This window comes from Haliotis asinina, chromosome 13, assembly GCF_037392515.1.
Source record: "Haliotis asinina isolate JCU_RB_2024 chromosome 13, JCU_Hal_asi_v2, whole genome shotgun sequence".
NCBI lineage: Eukaryota > Metazoa > Mollusca > Gastropoda > Lepetellida > Haliotidae > Haliotis > Haliotis asinina.
In genome coordinates this window covers 25,165,659-25,180,680 of record NC_090292.1, presented here as the reverse complement: position 1 = coordinate 25,180,680, position 15,022 = coordinate 25,165,659, and the positions used below count along the sequence as shown (strand labels likewise).

At 45.2% G+C, this 15,022-nt stretch overlaps 1 protein-coding gene across 1 annotated transcript in view; it reads left to right on the top strand.

The window, feature by feature from the left end:
* Positions 1 to 2,325: 2,325 nt before the first annotated feature.
* LOC137260270 (sodium-dependent dopamine transporter-like) overlaps positions 2,326 to 15,022 on the top strand; it is a 94,047-nt gene continuing 81,350 nt past the window's right edge. The window contains exon 1 of the mRNA XM_067797964.1: positions 2,326 to 2,581. The gene's annotated coding sequence lies outside the window, so the exon portion shown is untranslated. The remainder of the gene's footprint in view (positions 2,582 to 15,022) is intronic.

The following is a 15,022-nucleotide window of genomic DNA, read 5'->3' as shown; positions in this document are numbered from 1 at the left end:
TGTTTCCCTTGCATATGCTGTCAAAATCCGAATTTAAAAGTGAAACTGTTTCCTCGCGTAAAGTTAGTTTGAGGCTTTCATTGGCTTGGTAGAGAAAACATGTCTCTCTTTCACTCAATCAAGTTGAATTAACAGGTGAAACCAGTAGGATATACCAAAAGATCACGAGAAAAACTCTTTGACTGGTTTCCTGGTTTCAGGAAAATGTCTGGGTTTGCTTTTAAAATGTTTTATGGATATATTTTCGGAACAGTTGCTTTCCTTCAGTTAAATAGTTTAATTTCATCCTAATAGTCATCCTAATCAACAAATTGTTAAGCAGGGAAACGCAGGTCCATATGTGCCAGCTATGGAAACCTCCACACTCATGTTCATGTAGAGGTGAGTGTGAAGGCTGGGTAGCCTAGTGGTTAAAGCGTTCGCTCGTCACGCCGATCACCCTGGTTCGATTCCCAACATAGTACAATGTGTGAAGCCCATTTCTGGAGTAACACCCGTAATATTGCTGGACTCTTGCAAAAGACAGCGTAAATCTAAATTCAACCATTGTGGATGAATCGTCTCTGGTGCTGTGAACTGCTGGTTTAATTCGACCCATGAAGGTTCGGGGTAGAACCCATGCTTGTAATAAAAGGCGGCTATGTTTGTCGTAAGAGGCGACTAACTGGATCGGGTGGTCAGACTCGCTGACTTGGTTGACACATGTCATCGGTTCCCAATTGCGCAGATCGATGCTCATTCTGTTGATTACTGCATTGGCTGGCCCAGACTCGATTATTTACAGACTGCCACCATATAGCTAGAATATTGCAGAGTGCGGCGTAAAACTCAACTCGCGAACTCACTCACTGCTAGGTGAATTTAGTGATATGCAACTAGATCACACCACGCCATAGAACAATACCTCCGGAATATATGCAGTCAGCGAAATGCAAGGTTAGGTGGATTCAGAATAGGTATGTATTGATATTCAGTGAAACCACATTTTCACGATCAATTTAACCTCTCTGACATGATCATTCGTAACGTTACTACCCGTCTTTTTTCGTGCCCTACAAGGCTTGCCGGAATGACACGAGTAGTTACGAATGTGACATGACAATGCAAGAAAACCAATCACGACATTCTGGCAAAGGGTATAACACTAGTCATATCCCAAACAGTATATTTGAGAACCGCCAGGAACAAGCACATCGGCACGTGAGTGGCATACAGGCGACAAGACATCAGTCGACGACGCATGGAAGCACTCGGGCGTTGCTACGACGTTGTGGAATGTTCTACAAATCATGTTGAATCCTGTGGCAGCTTCTTCTGTTCTCTGCTGGAACGTCATGTGACTTTGTCTCGAAGTTCCCCATGCATGTCGTCTGCTTCGTGTGGGTCAAAAGGGGTCGTCTCCACAGGATTCAAACTGTATTATAATTACTATAGGCGGATCCAGAGGGCGTGCAGGGGTGCGCGCTACACTTTTGTCCTGACATTTTGTCAAATGACCATTGAAACTCGGGTGAAAATGAAGAGTGCACCTCCCCACTGCCCCTATCCCCTTCTCAGAAAGCTGTATCCGTCTCCTACCTTGATTGTATCGTGTTAGGCAAACTGAATAAGTCCTATCATACCCTTCATTTGCGTATACATTCGTTTACATATTAATTTTAGATGTTCTTATTTCATATTTAATAACTATAAAGTTAATGTTCCGTTAAATATGCCCAAAAGGCCTGTTTTCAAGTGAAGATCCAAATAAACAACAGATCTTAGTTCATTTGAACATTTGTTCTAAACAGAGTTATCTTCAATTGAAAACATCTGAAGCTAACAACGTTATAAATGTAACGACGTCTTAGAAAAAAAGAGAAAAAAAATAACAAAATAAGAAATAAGAAATAAATAAGTAAAAAAGAGAGAGAAAAAAAGAAAAAGATAACAAGGACGCGTCAGATCTTCTTGTCACCTCATAGTCCTTATGTCTCTTAGCACCCTATAAGATGTATCTTTATTCCGGGGTAACCAGGTGTTTAAGCTACCCGGCATAAAATTCCACGGAAGCCGACGGGCTTTTCATTTTAGGTGAACGGTTTAAAATTTTAAAATTTATTCGAACATACGCCATAGTCATATAGAATTCGCATGACAATTATTATATCATATTTGATGGGCTGAAGGTGTTAGTAACTTCATCTCGGGACGATATCAGAGGCATTATTGGTGGCAGTAAAGAACCACATAAACATGCGAATGTTCTTTTGTTTATATGTGCTTTGACTACAAGTAAGTCGGACGCTGTAACGTGATATCCTACATAGCAACATATATCTCACTAGACGTCTAAGTTAGTGCGTGCTTATACCTGTGTTAACTGGCTACAACTGAATTTTTTTCATGGTTATGATTTATCATGACGAGACACTGAAATAACGGACCCCGACTGAGCAGTCGTGTTGTGCATGAATTCGCGTGAGACTTCATTGATGTGTTAGCCAGCGTATTTTAGTATTCCAAAATATCGATCGAAGAATTCACCAAGAATACGTTGATTGAGTAATCCTTGTAATCACGCAAAGCGGATTTGTCAAAGGTAAGTGTATAGTCATCTGGATGTATTAACCTGACCGCATATATTCTTAATTTTAGTGTACATGTGAAAAAAACCATATTTTTTTTCAGTGGATTAGCAGAAACTACGTTGAATCGACTGCTCATTATAGCAAATTGAGGGGCGGACATAATGGACGTTGATCTCGGGTGCCACTCGGTTCGTTTTACTAGTCAGACATGACGCACCAGTATGTAAAACAGCTGAAACTATGTTACGTGATCTGTGATAAAAACCCTTAAATGTGTATAAATGTTTTAAATATTACACTGACACGTGCTGTCTGCGTACTTTCTTTGTCAATCACCAGTCAGCCGTGTCGAAACCTTCATGTTCAGGTTTACCATTGTTACAGATGTGCAGTGAAGCAGTTACAAAATAACTCAATATTATAATATAATATTTCACTATTTCACGAGTCATGCCTCCAGATAAAATTCAGCTGACCGTTGCAAATATATTTTGAATTTGTAACATGGGGAATAATTCAAGCCCGGTAGACTGGTAGAAGCGTGCGCAGCAGAATTCTACTTCCGGCTTAGTTAAACAGAAAAAAATTCACGGTAATTTTCATTCATGCATGTGAAACAAAGCTTAGCAGGTCATAAAGTGCATGTTTCATATTTGCATGGCCAAGTTTGTTGTCACTGTACACGATGTGCAGCTGTCCAACTGAATAGCCATTTGAAGATGCATGTACGTTTACCAATAACACCAGCACTCGTCATGCACACAGGAGCAGCTGTCGGCACGGGTACAAATGAGTACCCCAGGAACGGTTCTGTGTATAGAGACGTACCCTCATCAAACTCAGAATACGGAAACGTACGCTTAGACGAGTCCATAGCACACTGTGTCGTGTTCAGGATCGCAGCTGTCATACTATTGTATTTGTAGTAGATGCGTTTCATTTGACTGTGTTAGATGAAAAAGTACAAATTAACACACTCATAAAAACAAAAACAAAAAAAACAAACTAAAAACACCCCCCACCCCCTAAACCCCCCCAAACAAATTACACACACACACACACACACACACACACACACACACACACACACACACACACACACACACACACACACACACACACACACACACACACACAAAAGACGAAAAAAAACCCCCAAAACAAAACAAAACAAAAACAAAAAAGCACCAAACGAGCATACATGTTACCAGTTTTTGGCGATGCATTGGATTCATTTGAACGTAGGGAACCACGCAGTTTCAGTATTGGGTTGCGGGAACATGAACCCATGCACCGTTTAGGGTACCGTGTGCGTTTCTGCTTTTTTACTTTGTTTAGGGTATACAGATATGTACTTTGGGTATACAGAAACGTACCTGGGGTATATACCTGTAGTACCGTTGCCGACAACAAGCATTTTCAGCGTCAGTTTGGTTGTAGGTCACAAGCAGACACACGCACACGCACACGCACACACACTCACATACACTCACACGGACACACGGACACACACACACACACAATGACGAAAAAAAATCCGAAACAAAACAAAACAAAAACAAAAAAGCACTTTTCAGCGTCAGTTTGGTTGTAGGTCCACTTTGAAGATGCTTTAATTGTTATCATATCCATTTTCCGGGTTTTCGCGGAGTCTTACAGAAGTCAAGCTAGACGGGATTTTAGTCCATAAAGGCAAATTCTGAATCTGTGAAGAAAAAAGGCCGATCCATATTTTAGAATCCATGGAAATTTGAATTCTGTTTCACCTTTAGCTAATGGACATATTGATTGATAAATAAATAAATAAATAAATAAATAAATAAATAAATAAATAAATATCAAGGTTATTACTTTTTACGTCAGTTATCGTTTATAATGAAGCTAAGTTTAATTCCAGAATGGGCCTTTAAAAAGTGTCCTTTGAAATACAATATTATTGCACAATCATTTGCATAAAGCCAGGGTCTGTTCTAAATAAATCGTTTTGGCCTCTCCTCAGTAAAGCCGTGTTTTCACGTTTCCTATCTCTCTACCACTCACACTGTAGTAAGGCCGAACTCAGTTCAACAGATATTTCACATTTTTAAATTTTAACTACATAAATGGTAGAATATCAATTTGAAAGAGCATTTTTTTCTATTTCCGACAGTACTGTTGGTTTCGTGTTCCCAACTATTTTAATATCCACATAGTGTTTGTGTCAGTGGGGCAAAGGTGTCAAGTCTGCATCAATGCAGAAGCGAGCAACCCAACGCTTGCGTTTACGCATCGCTTGTGTTGCCGCTGGCCCGGGTTTGATTTCCCCACAAAGTGTTCAAAGCTTATTTCTGGTGTTCCCTGTAGTGATATTACTACAATCGGCGTATACTCTTTCTCGCTCACTTACTCACGAATTCGACACGATGGAATTAAACTGAGTCAGTGCAAGCGTACAGTATATGTGCGACCCGTGAAGGTCCGGGGTAGAGTAGGACTTCAGCAACCCATGCTTGCCATAAAAGGCGACTATGCTTGTCGTGAGAGGCGACTAACGGGATCGGGTGGTCAGGCTCGCTGACTTGTTTGACACATGTCATCTGTTCCCAATTGCGCAGATCGATGTTCATGTTGTTGATCACTGGATTGTCTTGTCCAGACTCGATTATACAGATTATATGGAGTATTGCTGAGCGTAAAACTAAACTCGCCCGCTCTAGTAGTATATGTGCCTTACAGTTTCGACGGGAAATATTTCATTATTTGATAGAGAACACTGTCAAAATATTTGGAGAGCTTGTAGTCTTAAGTCGCCATTTCAAACTACTTCCTATACCTTGAAAATACTGCTTTGTTATAGTCTAATGTCATCTGCCGCCATATAGCTGGAATATTGCTGAATGCGGCGTAAAACTAAACTCACCCACTAATGTTATATTCCTGGTAGATATTTCATTGATCGGTTCGGCGGGGGTACCCTAGTGATCACAGCGTTCGCGCGTCACTCCGAACATCCGGGTTCGATTCCCAACAATGTGTGAAGCTCATTTCTGGTGTCCCCCGTAGTGACATCTCTGGAATATTGCTAAAAGCTGGAATATTGCTAAAACCTTACTCACTTACACATGCCGATGTCACTCATATGTATATGCCGTGTCCTGTTCTGATGAACTATTAATCTCCACCACACCCTGAAACTTATAAATATCCTTACGTGCTCATGAAAATACAACATACTGTGTTCACTTGATGAGCAGAAAATGTTTACTCGACTGCTCTTTATTACCAAACTGACCCGCTGGCATGTGTGTTGATAATTGCCATACCTTGCACAGGCGTATCTGGAGATGCGTGTGTGTGTGCGAGCAGGGTGGCGTACCCATGTGCACCTCTTTTGTCTTCAAAGTGTTTTAAATGACCATTGAAACTCTCGTGAGAATGATGTGTGCAGCTTCCCCCCACCCACCCCAATCTTGCACCCTTCCCTTTCTCATTCTGTCATTACAGGTAATAGCATTTCATTCGCGATAGTAATAGCTTACAATTCCTTCTGTGCGTCACATTATACTGTGTGTATTTAGATTTATTGTAGACATAATTTTCACCAAACACTTATGTAATATTCAGTTATCCAGTTTAGCGTTAAGAGGCATATCTGAATCCATGGCCACTGGGGGAAAATTAGTGAATCGTTTTAACTCCGATTTCGCGGACTTTTTGTCATCGCGTTTTTTTTTCAACTGTGTAGGTTGAATTGGCATTTTTGATTATTTGTTTCGGTAAGTGCATACCTAAAGTTATCAGAATCTGCAAAGTGTTTTACGTTGCATGTGACCTTTAAATTAGTATTCTCCTGTACGTATTTGGTGGTATGCAGTACCAAACTGTAGATACAGCACGAGAGCGTGGTCTGTTTTAGAATATGACTGTTGAATATGGGACTGTATTATATGAATGTATGGATGCCGTACCAAACGGTGTGAAGGGTATTTACGTGATAAGGATCCAGTGTGTGGCATGCTAATGGTCAAACACGTGACGCGATCCAGTGTCAGTGTCTCTTGTACTGGTCACTGAAGGTCAACACATTTAAGAATTTTATACCTTTATCTTCACCTATGCCCTACCCCAACATCCTTATCACATCACATGGATGGGCGAAGATCCGGGTTTGAATTGGTCTTCAGCAATCCATGCTTGTCGAACCCTGTGAAGATCAGGTCAGAAGTGATCTTCCGATCCCATGTCTGTCGTACCTCGCGAAGATCTGTTTAGAACTGATCTTGCCAACCCGTGCTTGTCGTACGCCGTGAACATCTGGTTTAGAAGTATAGGAGAAAACACGCCTCCGAGGTTTTGGTAGACAATGTAAAACCGGAAGGGGAGGGAAATCCCGAGGGGCGGAGCCCCGAGAGATTTCCCGCCCCCGATGGTTTTACATTGTCAACCAAATTCGAGGAGACGTGTTTTCTCTATCATATATACCGTCAATGGTAGGTAATTACAATGCAGATGATCATTTAATGAAGCTACATAAAAAGACTGAAGCGCGCGTAAAATCAATGTAATGACAATAACTATAATAACATAATTTAACTTCTACACCTTCGTCGGCCCCGTGGCCGTGAGGTAGAGCGTCTGGCTACGGAATAGAGAATTCCGGTTCCATTCCCGCGTCGGAAAACCTTTGTATTCTGACTATAATCTTGAACGATATTTTTCAATTGATTTCAAACACTCACTGAATCTTGATGGTCATGTAAAGTTAGGAAAAGTAAACCCTGCGAAGCGGTCTTACTAACGAAAAGTAAAACCCGGGAAGTGGTCTTACTCCAAAACAAAAACCCCAAATGCAGTTATTCTGGGAAAACAAGAGATGACCTAATGTCTAGTGAGAAGCACACTTTAGGTTTATATTTGATCTTCAGTCACCCATGCATGTTCTAACAGGAACAGTTGATCAGGATTGCTGACCTGGTTGACACATAACATAACCCAGTTGCGCAGATCGATGCTCATGCTGTCATGCTGTTGATCACTGGGTTGTTTGGATCCGCTTCCATTATTTACAGACGGCCTGGCAGCTGGGATGTTGCTGAATGTAGCGTTAAACGACCAACCATTCAACACAATGGAAACAACAAGTAAACTATTCGTCTTGCAAGATTCACTACATTTTTAATGCCATGGTTCACAATGCCGCGATAGTGTTGGTAGAGTGTATTATAAGACGTTCATTGTCGTTGTTACCGGGACTACAGTGTACAGAATGACAGCCTGTCACGCATCACTAAGTGACTGAACAATGAGTTCACTCGGTGCTTGCACTGTGTTGGTTGGTTCATTGTGTATGGTGATAGTTCTGTTCTGGGACACAGGCTGGTAGAGAGCATCACTACATGACCACAGGTTCGCAGAGAGCATCACTACATGTCCACGGGTTGTTAGGGAGCATGACCGCATGACCACAGGTTGGTATTGAGAATCACTACATGGCAACTGGTTGGTAGGGAGCGTCACTACATGGACACAGGTTGGTAGGGAGCATCACTACATGGACACATCCTGGTAGGGATCATCACTGCATAACAACTGGTTGGTAGGGAGCGTCACTACATGGACACAGGCTGGCAGGGAGCATCACTACATATACACATCCTGGTAGGGATCATCACTGCATGGACACATCCTGGTAGGGATCATCACTACATGGACACATCCTGGTAGGGAGCATCACTACATGGACACATCCTGGTAGGGATCATCACTACATGGACACATCCTGGTAGGGAGCATCACTACATGGACACATCCTGGTAGGGATCATCACTACATGGACACATCCTGGTGGGGATCATCACTGCATGGACACATCCTGGTAGGGATCATCACTACATGAACACAAGCTGGTAGGGAGCATCACTACATGGACACATCCTGGTAGGGATCATCACTACATGGACACATCCTGGTAGGTATCATCACTACATGCACACATCCTGGTAGGGATCATCACTACATGGACACATCCTGGTAGGGATCATCACTACATGGACACATCCTGGTAGGGATCATCACTACATGGACACATCCTGGTAGGGAGCATCACTACATGGACACATCCTGGTAGGGATCATCACTACATGGACACATCCTGGTAGGTATCATCACTACATGGACACAGGCTGGCAGGGAGCATCACTACATATACACATCCTGGTAGGGATCATCACTGCATGGACACATCCTGGTAGGGATCATCACTACATGGACACATCCTGGTAGGGATCATCACTACATGGACACATCCTGGTAGGGAGCATCACTACATGGACACATCCTGGTAGGGATCATCACTACATGGACACATCCTGGTAGGGAGCATCACTACATGGACACATCCTGGTAGGTATCATCACTACATGGACACAGGCTGGCAGGGATCATCACTACATATACACATCCTGGTAGGGATCATCACTGCATGGACACATCCTGGTAGGGATCATCACTACATGGACACATCCTGGTAGGTATCATCACTACATGGACACAGGCTGGCAGGGAGCATCACTACATGGACACAGGCTGGCAGGGAGCATCACTACATATACACATCCTGGTAGGGATCATCACTGCATGGACACATCCTGGTAGGGATCATCACTACATGGACACATCCTGGTAGGGAGCATCACTACATGGACACATCCTGGTAGGGATCATCACTACATGGACACATCCTGGTAGGGAGCATCACTACATGGACACATCCTGGTAGGGATCATCACTACATGGACACATCCTGGTGGGGATCATCACTGCATGGACACATCCTGGTAGGGATCATCACTACATGAACACAAGCTGGTAGGGAGCATCACTACATGGACACATCCTGGTAGGGAGCATCACTACATGGACACATCCTGGTAGGTATCATCACTACATGCACACATCCTGGTAGGGATCATCACTACATGGACACATCCTGGTAGGGAGCATCACTACATGGACACATCCTGGTAGGGATCATCAATACATGGACACATCCTGGAAGGAAGCATCACTACATGGACACATCCTGGTAGGGATCATCACTACATGGACACATCCTGGTAGGTATCATCACTACATGGACACAGGCTGGCAGGGAGCATCACTACATGGACACATCCTGGTAGGGATCATCACTACATGGACACATCCTGGTAGGTATCATCACTACATGGACACAGGCTGGCAGGGAGCATCACTACATGGACACATCCTGGTAGGGATCATCACTACATGGACACATCCTGGTAGGGATCATCACTACATGGACACATCCTGGTAGGGATCATCATTACATGGACACATCCTGGTAGGGAGCATCACTACATGGATACATTCTGGTAGGGAGCATCACTACATGGACACATCCTGGTAGGGATCATCACTACATGGACACATCCTGGTAGGGATCATCACTACATGGATACATCCTGGTAGGGAGCATCACTGCATGGACACATCCTGGTAGGGATCATCACTACATGGATACATCCTGGTAGGGAGCATCACTACATGGACACATCCTGGTAGGGATCATCACTACATGGACACATCCTGGTAGGGATCATCACTACATGGATACATCCTGGTAGGGAGCATCACTGCATGGACACATCCTGGTAGGGATCATCACTACATGGACACATCCTGGTGGGGATCATCACTACATGGACACATCCTGGTAGGGATCATCACTGCATGGACACATCCTGGTAGGGATCATCACTGCATGGACACATCCTGGTAGGTATCATCACTACATGGACACATCCTGGTGGGGAGCATCACTGCATGGACACATCCTGGTAGGGAGCATCACTACATGGACACATCCTGGTAGGGAGCATCACTACATGGACACATCCTGGTAGGGAGCATCACTACATGGACACATCCTGGTAGGGATCATCACTGCATGGACACATCCTGGTAGGGATCATCACTGCATGGGCACAGGCTGGTAGGGATCATCACTACATGGACACATCCTGGTAGGGATCATCACTACATGGACACATCCTGGTAGGGAGCATCACTACATGGACACATCCTGGTAGGGAGCATCACTACAAGGACACATCCTGGTAGAGAGCATCACTACATGGACACAGGCTGGCATGGAGCATCACTACATGGACACATCCTGGTAGGGAGCATCACTACATGGACACATCCTGGTAGGGATCATCATTACATGGACACATCCTGGTAGGGATCATCACTACATGGACACATCCTGGTAGGGAGCATCACTACATGGACACATCCTGGTAGGGATCATCACTACATGGACACATCCGGGTAGGTATCATCACTACATGGACACAGGCTGGCAGGGAGCATCACTACATATACACATCCTGGTAGGGATCATCACTGCATGGACACATCCTGGTAGGGATCATCACTACATGGACACATCCTGGTAGGGATCATCACTACATGGACACATCCTGGTAGGGAGCATCACTACATGGACACATCCTGGTAGGGATCATCACTACATGGACACATCCTGGTAGGGAGCATCACTACATGGACACATCCTGGTAGGTATCATCACTACATGGACACAGGCTGGCAGGGAGCATCACTACATATACACATCCTGGTAGGGATCATCACTGCATGGACACATCCTGGTAGGGATCATCACTACATGGACACATCCTGGTAGGTATCATCACTACATGGACACAGGCTGGCAGGGAGCATCACTACATGGACACAGGCTGGCAGGGAGCATCACTACATATACACATCCTGGTAGGGATCATCACTGCATGGACACATCCTGGTAGGGATCATCACTACATGGACACATCCTGGTAGGGAGCATCACTACATGGACACATCCTGGTAGGGATCATCACTACATGGACACATCCTGGTAGGGAGCATCACTACATGGACACATCCTGGTAGGGATCATCACTACATGGACACAAGCTGGTAGGGAGCATCACTACATGGACACATCCTGGTAGGGAGCATCACTACATGGACACATCCTGGTAGGTATCATCACTACATGCACACATCCTGGTAGGGATCATCACTACATGGACACATCCTGGTAGGGAGCATCACTACATGGACACATCCTGGTAGGGATCATCACTACATGGACACATCCTGGTAGGGAGCATCACTACATGGACACATCCTGGTAGGGATCATCACTACATGGACACATCCTGGTAGGTATCATCACTACATGGACACAGGCTGGCAGGGAGCATCACTACATGGACACATCCTGGTAGGGATCATCACTACATGGACACATCCTGGTAGGTATCATCACTACATGGACACAGGCTGGCAGGGAGCATCACTACATGGACACATCCTGGTAGGGATCATCACTACATGGACACATCCTGGTAGGGATCATCACTACATGGACACATCCTGGTAGGGATCATCATTACATGGACACATCCTGGTAGGGAGCATCACTACATGGATACATTCTGGTAGGGAGCATCACTACATGGACACATCCTGGTAGGGATCATCACTACATGGACACATCCTGGTAGGGATCATCACTACATGGATACATCCTGGTAGGGAGCATCACTGCATGGACACATCCTGGTAGGGATCATCACTACATGGATACATCCTGGTAGGGATCATCACTACATGGACACATCCTGGTAGGGATCATCACTACATGGACACATCCTGGTAGGGATCATCACTACATGGATACATCCTGGTAGGGAGCATCACTGCATGGACACATCCTGGTAGGGATCATCACTACATGGACACATCCTGGTGGGGATCATCACTACATGGACACATCCTGGTAGGGATCATCACTGCATGGACACATCCTGGTAGGGATCATCACTGCATGGACACATCCTGGTAGGTATCATCACTACATGGACACATCCTGGTGGGGAGCATCACTGCATGGACACATCCTGGTAGGGAGCATCACTACATGGACACATCCTGGTAGGGAGCATCACTACATGGACACATCCTGGTAGGGAGCATCACTACATGGACACATCCTGGTAGGGATCATCACTGCATGGACACATCCTGGTAGGGATCATCACTGCATGGGCACAGGCTGGTAGGGATCATCACTACATGGACACATCCTGGTAGGGAGCATCACTACATGGACACATCCTGGTAGAGATCATCACTACATGGACACATCCTGGTAGGGATCATCACTACATGGACACATCCTGGTAGGTATCATCACTACATGGACACAGGCTGGCAGGGAGCATCACTACATGGACACAGGCTGGCAGGGATCATCACTACATGGACACATCCTGGTAGGGATCATCATTACATGGACACATCCTGGTAGGGATCATCACTACATGGACACATCCTGGTAGGTATCATCACTACATGGACACAGGCTGGCAGGGAGCATCACTACATGGACACATCCTGGTAGGGATCATCATTACATGGACACATCCGGGTAGGGATCATCACTACATGGACACATCCTGGTAGGGATCATCATTACATGGACACATCGTGGTAGGTATCATCACTACATGGATACATCCTGGTAGGGATCATCACTGCATGGACACATCCTGGTAGGGATCATCACTACATGGACACATCCTGGTAGGGATCATCACTACATGGACACATCCTGGTAGGGATCATCATTACATGGACACATCCTGGTAGGGAGCATCACTACATGGACACATCCTGGTAGGGATCATCACTACATGGACACATCCTGGTAGGGATCATCACTACATGGACACATCCTGGTAGGGAGCATCACTACATGGACACATCCTGGTGGGGATCATCACTACATGGACACATCCTGGTTGGGAGCATCACTGCATGGACACATCCTGGTAGGGATCATCACTACATGAACACAAGCTGGTAGGGAGCATCACTACATGGACACATCCTGGTAGGGATCATCACTACATGGACACAAGCTGGTAGGGAGCATCACTACATGGACACATCCTGGTAGGGAGCATCACTACATGGACACATCCTGGTAGGGATCATCACTACATGGACACATCCTGGTAGGTATCATCACTACATGGACACAGGCTGGCAGGGAGCATCACTACATGGACACATCCTGGTAGGGATCATCATTACATGGACACATCCGGGTAGGGATCATCACTACATGGACACATCCTGGTAGGGATCATCATTACATGGACACATCGTGGTAGGTATCATCACTACATGGATACATCCTGGTAGGGATCATCACTACATGGACACATCCTGGTAGGGATCATCACTACATGGACACATCCTGGTAGGGATCATCACTACATGGACACATCCTGGTAGGGATCATCATTACATGGACACATCCTGGTAGGGAGCATCACTACATGGATACATTCTGGTAGGGAGCATCACTACATGGACACATCCTGGTAGGGATCATCACTACATGGACACATCCTGGTAGGGATCATCACTACATGGATACATCCTGGTGGGGATCATCACTACATGGACACATCCTGGTTGGGAGCATCACTGCATGGACACATCCTGGTAGGGATCATCACTACATGAACACAAGCTGGTAGGGAGCATCACTACATGGACACATCCTGGTAGGGAGCATCACTACATGGACACATCCTGGTAGGTATCATCACTACATGGACACATCCTGGTAGGGATGATCACTGCATGGACACATCCTGCTAGGGATCATCACTGCATGGGCACAGGCTGGTTGGGAGCATCACTACATGGACACATCCTGGTAGGGATCATCACTACATGGACACATCCTGGTAGGGAGCATCATTACATGGACACATCCTGGTAGGGAGCATCACTACATGGACACATCCTGGTAGGGAGCATCACTACATGCACACAGGCTGGCAGGGAGCATCACTACATGGACACATCCTGGTAGGGAGCATCACTACATGGACACATCCTGGTAGGGATCATCACTACATGGATACATCCTGGTAGGGAGCATCACTACATGGACACATCCTGGTAGGGATCATCATTACATGGACACATCCTGGTAGGAATCATCACTACATGGACACATCCTGGTAGGGATCATCATTACATGGATACATCCTGGTAGGGAGCATCACTGCATGGACACATCCTGGTAGGGATCATCACTACATGGACACATCCTGGTAGGGAGCATCACTACATGGACACATCCTGGTAGGGATCATCACTACATGGACACATCCTGGTAGGGATCATCACTACATGGACACATCCTGGTAGGGATCATCACTACATGGACACATCCTGGTAGGGATCATCACTGCATGGACACATCCTGATAGGGATCATCACTGCATGGACACATCCTGGTAGGGAGCATCACTGCATGGATACATCCTGGTAGGGAGCATCACTACATGGACACA